At 36.3% G+C, this 14,825-nt stretch overlaps 1 pseudogene across 1 annotated transcript; it reads left to right on the top strand.

Moving 5' to 3' along the window:
• Positions 1-2,127: 2,127 nt before the first annotated feature.
• Positions 2,128-14,057, top strand: LOC113675965 (elongation factor G, mitochondrial-like; annotated as a pseudogene). Its single transcript, XR_016187890.1, has 13 exons — positions 2,128-2,774; positions 3,124-3,156; positions 4,607-4,715; positions 6,368-6,442; positions 7,040-7,097; positions 7,828-7,866; positions 8,456-8,571; positions 8,775-8,845; positions 9,951-10,035; positions 10,633-10,876; positions 11,869-11,940; positions 12,099-12,221; positions 13,213-14,057. The product of XR_016187890.1 is annotated as an elongation factor G, mitochondrial-like (transcript).
• Positions 14,058-14,825: the final 768 nt, after the last annotated feature.

The raw sequence follows: 14,825 nt of genomic DNA, 5'->3' as shown, positions 1-14,825 counted from the left end.
GTAATGTGTGCAGGCGGATGCCTACTTCTGCAAAGGCCTTGTACTTAATGACGAGTCAGAAGAGACCCAGATATAAAGGGATGATTGTCGATTTCCTACCTGTTTCAAGACCTTGGGGAAATTAGCTGGCTGCAGGAAGATCAGGACTGGCACCAATTATAAATTCTTTCATCGAAAGATTGCTGGATAGAACTTGGTCCAACAGACTGTAAACAACTCTTATAAAAATTTCTTACAAAGGAGCTCTCTTAAATATGGAGCTAATAAAGTGTTTTCACTTATCATGTTTATTCGATTAAACGCCGCGGCGTTTATTAAAATTTTCGTGATTCAAGTGCGATGTTTATTCGAGGGCGGCGTTTATTTAAAATTCAATTTACTTTTTGCAAACAATAGTATGGTAACCGACCATTTTAATTGTCGGCGGGTTACCCAGCTAGGCGGGTTACTTCACCGATCTGGGGCTCCCCATCTCCTTGAAAACAGTCCCTCAGTAGTCATCGGTCTGCTTTTTTGAGTCTATTATTCGAATAAGAGTCGCGTAATGATTTGGTATTTATTCGGGGGCGGCGTTTATCAATATTTTTGCTTTAAAATACGGCAGTTGCTCGAGGGTGTTTCATCGAATATAACGTAAACCGACTCATATAATGCTCATAAAAAATTGATCGATTCTAAAATAGAACAGGACAGTTGTAAATGCATTTTGACCATCTCGATGAGCAGTTTGGTGTACAGTTAAACATGATTTATTTCTGTGTGATTTGTTGAGGACCGACATCTTTCAGTGTACCAATCTCAATCAGCGAAATAGACCAGTTTGTGCGCACGTATACACTATAGTACATGAAGAAGCCTAGAACTTAAGAGAAGTCAGTAATTTTCAAGAATTCGGCGACACAAGCAAAAATTCAAATTTTTTTATTTGCTTCAAAAGGCCCTTTTCGTGAATTGTTTTCAAAAGTAATATTCAAAACTTCCAGCGAGTTTTTATTTTGGCAAAAAATACGAAAGTTCGAAATCGGCCAAAACGTACCTAATTTTAATCATTGGAGTGACATGCTATGCTCAATGTAAATAAAACCGCAAAGATTTTGTAATAAAGGTTTTTTTTACTGGCGACATTGTTTACTGCACTTGGTTTGTGGGTGTAGACTACTCAAGAGTTGTAACAAGTAAGACTTGGGGTCGGGGAAGGGTTGGGAGGGTAATCTTCTGTGAGGTTACCATGCGTCAAAGGAATCTATCTTATAGGAACATTTAGTTGAAGCTTCTCGAGGTAAGGACAAAGAGGAAAATATCTTCCCGTTCACCTGATTATGATTTCATTTTGATGAAATTACGCCCCCCTGAGTACTGCAAAGAAAAGACAGTTTTCTTTTCTTATTTTCAGTAAGTAACAAATTTTCGTTTTAACTGTCCGCCATTACACTGTATCAGTCATTATAAAAATGAGTCATCCTCGTTTAAGTTGTCCAGCTTTGTTAGGTTAAGTTCCAGACGAATTACTTGTAGAGACCTCAATCATCAGTGGAGTTACCGTTTAACACAGGTTGAGCAAGAAACTCGCAATTTATCGGAAGACGTGACTTATCACTCATTTTTGTCTACTGTTGCCACTCGTTTTTTCGCAACAACAGCGAACAATGTTTCGTTTCCTTTTTGCAATCAAGTCGTACAAGTACATAAGGGCCGGACCGCTTTTTCACGTCGTCTTTCTCCATGGTTTTTCGGCCTTACGATTACGCACGCAGGGCCGAACGGGTCATATAATAAATTTTACCGCAACTTGCAGGAATGCCGTTGTAGATAAGAGCACAGTCACGAACTCTAGTCACGCACTGGAAGAATCGTTTTATTCAACGTCAATATTGTGGTAACAAATATGTCGAAAGTGGTTTGGCGTGGTCAGTCCTCTAATCGACAACGATATTTGTTAGATCTTGTTATCACTTTGCTCAAACTTTGTTGCGAACTCACGAGGCGCAGCCAAGTAAGTCCACAAGATTTTGACCATTGTGATGACGAATATCGTTGTAGATAAGAGTACAGACCAAGAGTGTCGATTTATTAAATTGAATATGGCTGATGAATTTGTTGCGAACTATTGTACATTTGTCATCTTGTGGGAATAACTGTTCAATTATATTTCTTGAAATTTCAGGGTCATTGGCTTTTAGTTAAATCCGGTACCATGTATTCTGTGCAGTATATCCACGAGTTCATCATAGGGTCACTTTGATCTATCTTTTGGTGATCTGTATTTACACGTAGGAGACGGAGTCACAAGTAAAACTATTCTTGATTCAAATTATGGTTTTCTGTTTTTTACAAGAACCAAATTGAACCGCGCACTCTGCGGGTATTGGGCCTGGTTACTCAGCTGTTTTTAAAAATGGCGGCGCGTTAAGTCGTATCTTAAAAGTCGTATCATAGAAGTCGTATCATAGAAGTCGTATCATAAAGCCAATGAACAGAGGGTTACTCTTGGGAACGCTAATAAATATAAATTAAAGTTTCTAGTAAAAATTTTAAAATGTACATTTTGATATGGCACGTGGTATGTGTTTGGAGCCGGCTTCCTTTTTTTTCCACAAAACTGGTCAACAGCAGTAGTCATTATCTGGTCATGCGCAAACTCCTTTCACGTGCGCCTGGTAGAAATTACTTTGAAAGATTTCCTGAGATATACGGACTGTGATGTTTTAGCTCGAAAAATGGGTTTAGCGACACTGTTGATCCAGCGATCTGGACTTCGTCTTCTTTCTCGTAATGTAAGATTTGCAACCTTGATGTTTAGACTGTAATTTAAGTTTTTGTTAATTTTTACGAAACGAGAATCCTCAATCACGAAGAAGTGAAAAGCTTACATAATCGTACATCTTTCTCAAACAGGTAGGACTATCGTATCAGAAAGTTATAGAAGTTATAGAACGAGAGAATCAAAAATCAAAACAGTAATATGATTTTAAACTGATTATTTTCGTATTTTGATTAATATGGGAAATAATGAATCCAGATTGAGTTCAATATGATATTAGGGAGTACAAGTGGCTCGTATTTGTATCCTTTGGTTAGTATAATTAATCCTGAATCTTACGAACGAATGCTTTTTTTTCGTAGGTGAAGGCTCGGTTTTTTGCCTCTGAAGCAACGGTGAGTGCTTAACTTTCTCACGGAGATTGACAGTTTTTTACTTCATTTTCACCGGGGTTAAAAATGTATATATTTTATTTATTGTATTACAAGCAACAGTCTTTCAAAACTGTCGGTGAAAATGTTCCTTTGAGTTCAACAGTCAGTGGTAACTTTCACAGGCTGTTCATCAACCCTCTGACTCTCTGAAGTGATTAACATGTTACTTCTCCCAATAATATCCATCCATTCTCCAGCAAACAGTTAATGAGAATACTCAAACTTATCTGGTATCTTGATCAAACACCAAGTTCTTATTACTAAAGTAAAGTAATTTTGATTTCCCCAAAATTTCTCTTGCAAACCTACTGATTGTTTAGGAATGCCAAGCTACTCCAAAAATTATTGTGGTGTTTTAGAGAACAAATTTTCTAAGCATTTACTTAGATCCTATGAAATCGCTAGGTGAGAAATGTTTTAGAGTTGTTGAAAACCTTGCAATTTTATAGTATACATCTGCTCTGATAATTTGTGCTCTATAGTAAAAAGCCAAAATAATTTTTGGAATTACTTAATATTTCTAAACTAATATTTGATACTCTAAAGAATAATCTTTCAGTAGAAATTCTGTGAAAATATTTGACTACCTAGCATTTAAACACAGCCTTATCTTTTATTCCCAATGAATGATATTCTCCTGTTACTTTACCCTTTTTCCAGCTACTACTAACACTAGGAGTTCTCATTGAGAAGTGAGTGCTGCCGTTAGAGATGTTTGACTGCAAATATGACAATGAGAATTTCAAAAAAAATTTCAATGTCAATTTCTTATAACACGGCTGCTGATTGGCCAGAGAGCATCATATAACAGGTTTTTTCATTGGCTGTTTCCTGATGCAAACAATGGATTGAACGATCGAACCAAAGACCATCGATCGTTTCCCAATATGAAGCTGCCTACGGCAGCAATTAATTAGTGAAAACTTAAATTTTTTCCTTAGCGTTCATTCATGAATACAGGCCCTTGAAATTGGGGAATTTTTTATTACTGGATGCCATGGGTATTTTCGAAACATTTCTTTTCTACGATCAGCAGTAATGTTGCAATTTGATTGGCCAATTTGCTGTTGTTGATAAGAGCATGAGCAACGCTGCTTACATCAACTGGTCATGCAATGCCTTTATCACTGAAAGAATCATTTTGTTTGACATCATTATTGTGGTAAAAAAGGAATTGACAGGGGTTTAGCATGGTCTCTATACAATGATGTTCATCATCACATTGCTCAAAAGTTTTTGCTGATTCACCTGGCTGGGCCGCATGAGTCTGTAGCAAATTTTGAGCTCTGTGATAATGAATATCATTGTCGATAAGAGTACAGATCATGCTAAACCACTTTCAATTTGTGAATTGGGCATGGCTGTGTACATTGGGCATACATGTAACATTGTCTCCTTTTTTTGACAGAAGGATGTGTCAAAAATCAGAAATATTGGTATATCTGCCCATATTGACTCTGGAAAAACCACAGTCACAGAGAGACTGGTTTTATACTGAAAGGATCAGTCAAATGCATGAGGTGAGAATAATGGACTTTGATTTGCCTTTAGAAATGCTTTCAACATTACCAATCCTACTTTGCAGGATGCATCTCACATGTGGACCTTGTAACAATTGAGCTCACAGCAAAGTCTCTGTGACTCAGTAGTAGATCATCAAAGTGGTGAATCTGAAGGTCTGAGATTCTATTCCTCACAAGGATTCTAAATTTTTTTTTAGTGCCATGCTCATGACTAGAGGAAAAAAAAATCTTTCACTAATTGACTTTGATGTTTGTTTTAACAGTTCAAAGTTTAATTTCCATGGGTTTTGCATGATTATACAAATAATGATTTTTGCCCTGTGGTTTCCTGTTGAAATCTTTACTGCAGTTTTTTTCCTTAGTGTGTGTTATGGATCAAAATTTACTTGAAGTTTAAGTGATATCAAACTTCTGTAGGTTGATAGGAATTCTGACAAGACCAAAAAAAAAATTTTTCACTAATGGATTTTGATACATATTGAAACAGTTCAAAGCCAATTTCCCATGGGTTTTGAGTGATTATACAAATAGTGATTTTTGCCCTGTCTCAACATGTGTTGTGGATTGAAATTTACTTAAAGTTCAAGAGGTGTCAAACTTCCATAGGTTGAAGAGAGTTCTGATAATATCTCTGAAACAAAGACTTTGTTAATATCAAGTTGATGTACAGTTTAAACCACAGCTTCTGCAATCAATTATTTCTAAATAGCAATGGTTTGACAACTTGCTGTAATAATATTTGATTGTGTTGTCTGATTGTCTGGGTTAGAGTAGGCCTGGAAAGGACTGTTGTTGGCAGTAAAGATCGATGATTTGAAAACCTTGGTGGAAGTCACCACTTGTGTCAAATGATTATGACTTCATGACTTCCACTTGTTATGGATAGTGACTGTAGAAATAAGTATCTAGACATTTTCTGGTAAGAATGTTTTGTCATGCTGAGAAGCATTCCATGGAACATAACAGAACATTTTCATTAGGTCATGTAGTTATGATGTAATACCAGTCCACTGAAATAGTTGTGTTGTAAGTTTCCGGAATGTTCTAGAATACTTTGTAAATGTCTATAAGGACTCAATTGTGTAGTAATAGTTGTTGTTGTCAGAAGTGAATGACTGCTTGGAAAGCTATACAGAGAGAGAGTGCTACTGTGAAGATTGTTTAATTCGAGAAACTTTGGAGAAAACTGTGAGTTTGTGTCAGTGGGGAGGCAAGACATAAATTGCTGTGGCCTTAAGTAAGTTTATTGAGGATAATTACTGTATTTCCTGTAGGATTTGCTCCGCATTAAAAATATCAAAAGTTGTGCAATAAAGTAGTGAAGTCTGTAGGAGTATAGCATTCTTTCTGTTTGTTAGATTATACTGTAACACATTGGTATTGTTAAAACTTGAGTCACCTCTACCAACAACAGTCCTTCAGGGAACTACTCTCACCAGGATGATCAGACTTCTCATGACAAACAAAATTAATGTGAAATCAAGATACAAGATACATAATCTCACTGTAGCTCAGGAGCATTAATACAGCATATCTTAGGTTTTTTTTTCTACCTTATTGAGAAACAAATTCTTTGCTCAAGAAAGATGTGTTGATATATCCATGCATTAGATTTGGTTGTTTGGTATTCATCCTTTTTTTCTAACCAGGTGCGAGGTAAGGACAATGTAGGAGCCACTATGGATTCCATGGATCTGGAACGACAGCGAGGAATAATCATACAGGTTGGTATTAAGTAACAGTACTATGATTTATTTAATAAACTACAGTTCAAATGTATGACATTGATATATTCATAGTCATTTATTTATCACTTTATGGGTTTATTACAAACCAACAAAATGCCAGCTGCCAGTTGGCATGTTAGTTCAGTTGGTAGAGCAGTGCACTTGTATTGCAGAGGTCATGGGTTCAAATAATTATACAGGCGTGAATTTTTTTCAGGCATTGTTTTCGCTGCTGCTTAAATAGTGCTCATGATTGTAACTTCAAATTTAAGATATTCATATACACCGTATGTAACAAACTACAGTTGAATTGGAGCCTGGTTAGTGGCTAGAGAGATCCGTCTTAAATCTTTTTACAACTCCCACCAATTCAAGGTCATTTGATTTGCTATAGGAATATATAATTTGGAGATTGTATACATGGTTACCATAACAACATTGCTACATTTTTTGCTGTATGTTCACAGGGCATAGTGAAGATGGTATGTGGTAAATACAACAGAAATTATGGTGTTTCAATATTATCTGCATGATGAAATAAAATTCTTTATATATTTCAAGAAGATTCAACTGTTTGTATGTATGTCTTTTTAGTCTGCAGCAACATATGTCAACTGGAAAGATACAAACATCAATATTACTGACACACCAGGTGAGGCTATCAACCATTTACTTGTACACCCTAGCACAAGGCTGTTAGACTGTAAGTAGTTTTTTGAGCACTGTCAGTATCGTAAGTGATGTAAACAATGTTAGTATTATAGTATTTAGATTTTGAATGGAAAAAGTACATTTCCTTCTTCAAGCTTTTTCACAGATGAGTGATCAGGTTTTCTAAAATTGTTTAGTGCGCAATTGTAGTTTGAACATTTATGGCACTTATTTTCAATTTAAATCTGTGTTGAAAAAATGACAACAGTCCAAGCACTGTGCTATCATTGAAAAAAGTTTTGGATAATGAATTTATTTATCAATACAAAGTTATACTGTCAATAAATGTCTTCAAAGACAAGGTCATATTTGGCCAAAATTTGAAAAACAAGTGAAGCCTTTGGGTTTTCCTTTTTTTAAAGAGGCACCTTCATCTTGTCCTAAATTTCAAATAAATGCACCGGGTGCTGGCAATGTGTGATATTTAAAAGTTTACCTTCAATTCTCAGAATGGCTGCACTTTAGGTTCTTGATGTCTAGCATTTGAACCTTATTTGGACCATCCTGTAAACAATAAGAATTTATTAAATTAGCTACCATATGCATCTGGGAGGCAAAAAGTTTGTTGTCACTTGAAAGTCCTTTCAGAATTTTCCTTGATAGAATATGCTTTGTATTTTGAATGACATGAAAGTCCAAAAGTGATGTATATTTTTCCTTCTTTTTTTCAGAATGGGAGCAAATCCAACCAGAGTTTTAAGTCAAATTAGGTAAAAATGGTTGGAGTGTTTGTTGTTTTCATTTTTGTTGTTGTTTACATTAAAGAGGAATGTGTACCCCTGAAAAATTAAAAAAAATAATTCCTGAGAATGGTTGAAATGATAAGGTCTACAGAATGGATGATAGATGGCAAAGAATGTGGAAAATTTTGTTGTCATAAAAAAGTTAAAATCCAGTTGTAAAGAAGGAACAAGGTAAAAATTTATGGGGATAAAAAATGAGAAACTGAAAAAAATGTTTGCTAAAAATGAACTGAACAGTGTAGCATTAAACATGTCAACTGTGAGGCTGCAAGTGAATTCCTATGGCTCTGTCAAAACCTTGGATTGACTTTAACATTTGCAAGAATTGACAAGACCTATGGAAAAGATCATCCACTATATTTGAGAAGATACCTGTTACATTTTTATCTGTTTTTTTTTTAATTATTAAATTTATATGCTCATATTTGTTGTTTCACTAGAACTTGAAAATTACTCGAGGATGTGGAAAAATTGCTTGTTTTTATGGCTGATATTACACAATGAATATTAAAGAGAATTCTTATATAAAATAGTGAAAAAATGTATTTTTCCCTAGAGCAAAGTTACAAGACACTGCAGCCTTCACCCAATTGCCAATTGGTTTGGAATCTGAGTAAAAGTAGTCATTGACCTTGTGTGATGGAAGGCTTATTACTTTGAGGGAAATCATGGGTAAGATTATTCATTCATGTGACTTTTATTTTATTTTCATTAAGCTGTTAACCAATCATAAGGCTAGAAATTCAATAACCCTGATCCAGCTATTCTTAAGACGCCATAACATGAGCTAAAAATCTCCCAAAAAATTCATCTGAACTATGATAATTGGCTCTTTCATTGTTAAACAACTATTGCTGATTTAAATTAACTAACAGGTCCAAAGTAGTAGGTGTCATCCCTGAAGACTTGGTCAATGAGTGTACAACAAGAAGACAGGAGCTGATAGGTACATGTACAATCTGAGTTTTTTTTTTTTTTTTCAAATCAGAGCTCTTTTTGTTTGAGTTATGATAATGGCCAATCAGAACAAAGGAAAAAATCACAGGGAGCCAATAGGAACTCAACGTGAAATGAAGTAAAATTAAGTGTTGGAAAATGCCAGTCATTAAGTCCTGATTATTTCAAGTTTTGAACTTGATTGGATCAGAGCTCGAGATGAAGGGAAAATTTTCTGGACCAATCTCCCATCAAACATCAATACAACATCAAGCAAACAAGTGATGAGAATGAAGAAAAATTATCAATTAGGGGATTGTTAGTTGATACCAAGTTCTTAAGTCTTAAGAATTGTCCATCATAAGAACTGCATGGCAGACAGTAACAAGAATTACTAATTAGATTTTGGCAGTCAGAGTGTTAAAGTGCCTAACCCTTTAACTCCCAGATCAAATTTGTAATTCTACTTACTGTCAACTATGCAATTCTTATAATGTTATTTCAGAAAATTTAGTATTAGATCAACTAATTATCCCCAAATTTATATTTTTCTTTATTCTCATCACTTGTCTGGTTGGTATTGTATTGCAATTGTAAGGAGAAATTCTGTCTTGGTCACTCATGGGAGTTAAAGGGTTAAGTGAGAAATTCTCCAATGATTTAAGTAGGTTTTCACAGTCCCATCTGTGGATTCCATCAGTTACCTGTGAGAGACTATGGTAGAGAGTATGGTACAGATTTATGATTTTGTCATATTGAAACACAAATTTTTTTAACAGATCAATACATTTTAAAATATTTCTTCTAAAACTGTATCAACAAATGCCAATTCATTTTTCAACAAGTTGTTACTACTATTTTTTACTTATGTAGTATTAGGTAGCCAGAGCAACACTACAGTCCACTTTTTTTTACTAGCAGTTCAATGAAAGTGTAATGCATATGCATACCATAGTTTTAGTACATTGTTGGGCTCAGGGCTCCCATTGATAACAGACAGCTTTTTGCATCTGAAGGGGCTATCCTGAGCGGTATAAATCAATAAAGGTTCTTATTCTTCTTCTTACAAAGAGTTTGCACCAATTTGCGTGATGCTATTTTTACCTTCTGTTAAGTGCTGTTAGAAACTGTGGCTAATGTGGATGACACTCTTGCGGAGATGTTTCTGGAAGAAATACCACCTACCAGGAACAATTAAATGTAAGTATTGTGAAAATAGTAGGGCTGATCTATGGATGGATGGATTGAGCTGTATATTCGACAGATTTCTTCTCTCTTTACGTTACGCTGAATTATATACGCATTTTGAGTGGTTCATGCCCATGATATATAGGAGAACAGACGCATAGATTAAATCACCGTCAACGACATTTTGCTTTGTTATCACATAACACAAATACTGTTGATTCTAACAAGATCATTTGTTATTATCAACTGAGTTGATAACGTAAAATTGGCTGCCGTTAATAGTCTCAAAGCTGACGTTTCGAGCGTTAATCCTTCGTCTGAGCGAATGACAAGGGGCTAACCCTCGAAACGTCAACTTTGAAACTCTGACCGGTGGCCAATTTTACGTTATCAACTTTTGTCAGCTTTGAAACTCTTGACGGTGGCCAATTCGCGCTATCAACCATTATCAACAGTTGATAATACCGAATTACCTTGTTATACTCTCCCACCGACGCAACACCACAGTTTCTTTCGAAACTTACGCTTACTAGCTTACCGGCTGGATAAACAGCTGTGAACAGAATGAATTTAAGCACAAGCTTTATTTCTTTGAACTTCGGTTTGTAGAATCCGACATAAACGCCTTGATGAAGATGGCTCTGCGCAAGATGGCTTTCCTTCCTTTCAGATTCTTAATCAACCAATGGAGATGGAAAGTTTTTAGCGGTAAGATCACTGAGGAGAGTTGCAATACCGCGTGGTGACAACTGAGGACTAAGCACCAGAGAATAGAACCTGCTGTGGAAAGGACAGAAAATTACTTTGATCCCGGATGCAAATATCACATTCCAGCTAATACACCATACATCAGGTGGGTAATGTACCCAGTGGGAAAGGAGTTTATTCTGATCCCTTTCACAGTCGACTGCCGGGAGAAGGGAGGGAAGGACAGAAGGGGTTTGGGGTCAGGAAGCCAATCTCCACCACACATCTTTGCATGCATATTTGCATGCAGTTGTTTGGAAAACGTCAAATAACATATTAGTATAAACCACACCGGTGAATTGTGCTTTTCACGCGCGCTTATTGGCATGTTTGGAAGTGAATAGTAATTACTATTCACCTCCGAGCTGCTGAGACAAAATTTCGCGTCAAGAGTAAATTTCAGAGCATTTTCCGGTATATTGAAAGAAGTAAACTAATTTTCTTGTATCTGTGTGATATATGCTAATACAAATATCCATCCAAGTGTCGTTGAAAAGGATATATATTTTTCTCGCTGCTTCGCGGCTCGGTTAATATCCACCACTATTCACCTCCACTTCGGCGAATAAGTGTGAACTATTTCGCTGTGTGCGATCCTGATGAAATGATTTATGAAATGATTTCGAGACCGTATATTTTAGTTTAACTGATTATATTTTCCGTACCAAAACGTGAGGGGAGGAGAGAAGGGCTTAAGCCTCTCTTCTGTGTCGCCTTTGTTACTTGAACCCTCGCTAACTCTAATCAAAATCGATTTCCCTCAGACTGGCGTCATTCATTTATTGTAATGTTAACCGCGGAACTCAAACCTTCAATAACTCGAACTCCCCCTAATTCGAAGGAATTCTCGTTTCCCCTCAGGTTGGTAAGTTTTTAAAAAGAGTTGCTCTTCATAGCTCGAACCATGTCATCACCGGAGCCTTTTTTTTGCGCGATGGAAATTTTGAGCTAATAAACTGCATGGTTTTTTATTAGACAATTATTTAATTTCTAATTATTTAATTAGACAGTTTGAGGGAATTGATAAACAACAACGAGGAAAGAATGAACTAAAAGGGAAACAAGGGTGACTGAGAATAAATTGTTTCCTTTTTCCAGGCGTTCAATTAGTGAAACGTTGCCTGATAGTAAACGGCGCAGAAGAAGCAGCAGACTGAGAAAAGGAGAGAGGTATGGGTCTGGTATTACACCAATCTCCTTCATTAAGTAATCGCACCTCGTTTTTCTGAAGAGAGGCTTTAGCCCAAGAAACTGTGTTGGGTAGGGTGTTTTTCCGATGGATGTGTCACCAACCAAATTTAATTCCTTTTTTTATTTTTATTGCTCAGGTACTTTATAAGCTACGTGTTACAATTCCAGTTCCACAAGGCCGCTTGTGAGGCAGCCGGACATACGGGACCTTTGCATACCTGCTCCATCTACGAGTCTAAAGAAGCGGGAACGAAGATCGGGTAAATATCGACAGAAGATGTGTTACTTTTTGCTGATATGCTTGTTCCTTCAGCTTTTGCTGAACCACTGTTGTACTAATAAAGTATGAAATATTTTAATTTCTTGTGATTGCGATACTTATGTCTCTTATTTTCTCGTGGATGTGCGAGAGCAATAGAAGGAGACTGAATCCGAATCAAATATAAATTTTGGGGTCGGCGCGCGATTTTAGAAAACATACAGTATGCATAATATAATTCTTTTTCATTAATTTTCTTTTATCTAACTGCATTTACAGTCAGAGATCTGGCAAAAGTGAACTGCCGAGAATAACATGAAACCAAAAAAAGAAAAAATATTTTGGAAGCTGTCGATGAAACGTGTGCGCGCGTGATGCCGTTAACCCTTGAACTACCATGAGTGTCAAAACACAATTTCTCTTCCCAATAACAAATAGACAAGTCATGAGGATAAAGAAAAGTTTCAGTTAGGGGATTATTAGGTGATCTCACTAAAACTTCTTCAACCTAAAATCATGAGAATTGTATGGCAGACATTAAGGAGAATTAGTAATAAGATCTAACGGTGGAGGGGTAACACAAAAAAAGATCAAGGGAGAAGGTGAATGCCACAGCGTGTCACGTCATCATGGTCCACGTGCCACGTGCGCTTAATCACGCGTCACGAATCTTTTTTTGAGAAGTGGTAAAAACACCGTTCCTTGGTAACAAATGAATCGTCATAGTAATGATTGGGGAGTTTAAAACAAGACAATGATTGGATATCGGGAAACTCTAATTAATTATATCTCGTTTTGTTCAAAATTGTCTTAAGAATCAGTAAAAGGAAATTAACCGCCTTGCTATGTTATTTGTCCCCCAGAAATTATTGCTCTGATGCGTCATCGTTGTTGTTGTTACTATTATTTAATTAATAACTTTAAATCTGAATTTCAGAGCTCGCGCGTGAAGAAAGCAATTAACGTTTTGTATTCTCTCCTTCAATCTACAGGGATATGCTGAAGATGGGAAAAAGCAAGCCTTAACCGGATGCCCTCAAAAAGAGTTTAAAAGCTAAACTCTTTACGTCGGCAAATTTACGTTATCAACTAAGTTGATAATCCTAAATTGCTTCGTCATCTGATAGCTTTGTTGTTTGAATTTATAAGCTTAAAAAATGTGTCGTAATTTTTTAAATGTGACCTCGAGTGTAGGGAAACTGTCATTAATCCACTAATTGTGTGCTGAGCCACCTGGCCCTTTTGCTTCCTGGTTGCTGGCCTGTTTTGACCCTGGGCTCCCTGTCTCTGTTGATGGCCAGTGTCCTAGGAGTACGACTCGAATGTGTCGGCCGATACTTCTCATAATACACACAGTCGCTTGAATAATGCAAAGCTTATAAAAGTGAAGAAGTTAACTTACGTTAATCAGCCATTACTTGCCTCCGTACTGTAAGTTAAAAATCGAGTTTCTTTCCGCTCGAATTCCTGGATCAAGTGCGCAGGCCATATATCTGAGAGAAAAAAAACAAGTTCCGTAACTTACAATAAGGACCGAGAAAACAAGCCAACTTTATTTATCCACCGTCAATCCTTCAGGAATTACAAGATTATGAATATAAATATACAAACTAACACAAGGTTACCTTATGTAACGTTTTTCTTCTACCTACACTAAAAGAATAAAATAAATAAATAACCTGATTTACAAGAATGCCGTGCTACAGATGATGTAGATAAGTACGACACGTGTAACGCCACAACATGAATGCACCTTTAATCTGTTTTCCAGATAGACGAATATTTTGATGCAAGGATGTGTAAATGTGGTTCGACTGAAATAAATAAATAATACAAATATCTGTGTACAAATATAACAACAACAAGAATAACGACAGAGCTACATAAGATAGAAACGAACTTACAATTTGTGGCATAACCAGGTCCGGTAGTTAAGACTCTTGAACAAAAGTAACACGGCGCTAACAAAAACTGACGAAGCGACTGACAATAGAAATCAATTAGCAATGAGAATTATCTCACGAAAACAACACTTGTACTGACGAGAAATAAATCGCTACCGGCGTTACGTATTTCTGACACAATCTCGCGCAAAAATGCGAACTTATTTAAATAGAAACAACGTAATAGTGGTTCAATTGAAATAAAAACTAGAAAAACATTTCGCAGTTACTTGACAATAAATGAAAATGCAAATTCTAGTTGTTACAGATATGATAGATATGAGAAGAGGTTAGCAAGATATTTAATACGCTAAGGAAATACACCAATTTGTTAAAACCGACTAATGGCAACTCCAAAACCCTCAAAAATAAAGGAGTAAAAATCGAAGTTAGCTTTCTGAACCTAAACTACGAGCAGACCCTCCATTTCGACCAAGTCCGTCGCGCGAGTCGAGAAAAAAAAACAAATAAATGATGTGAGCGCGCAAAGTTCCGTGCAGCGCGCTTATATCAATTCTTTTTTTTCCTTTTTCTTTTTTAACTACTTTTTTCCTTAAATCGCGCGACGGACTTCGCTGAAAAGCAGGAAATGTTCGAAGGTATTCTGAACCGACCTTCCTCATGGCTTCTGTCGTTTGTTTGTTTTTTTCCATCGAGCGTGT

Source organism: Pocillopora damicornis, chromosome 6 (genome assembly GCF_964200805.1).
Source record: "Pocillopora damicornis chromosome 6, jaPocDami1.2, whole genome shotgun sequence".
NCBI lineage: Eukaryota > Metazoa > Cnidaria > Anthozoa > Scleractinia > Pocilloporidae > Pocillopora > Pocillopora damicornis.
The sequence above is the reverse complement of the archived record's forward strand: the minus strand, read 5'-3'. Positions and strand labels throughout refer to the sequence as shown.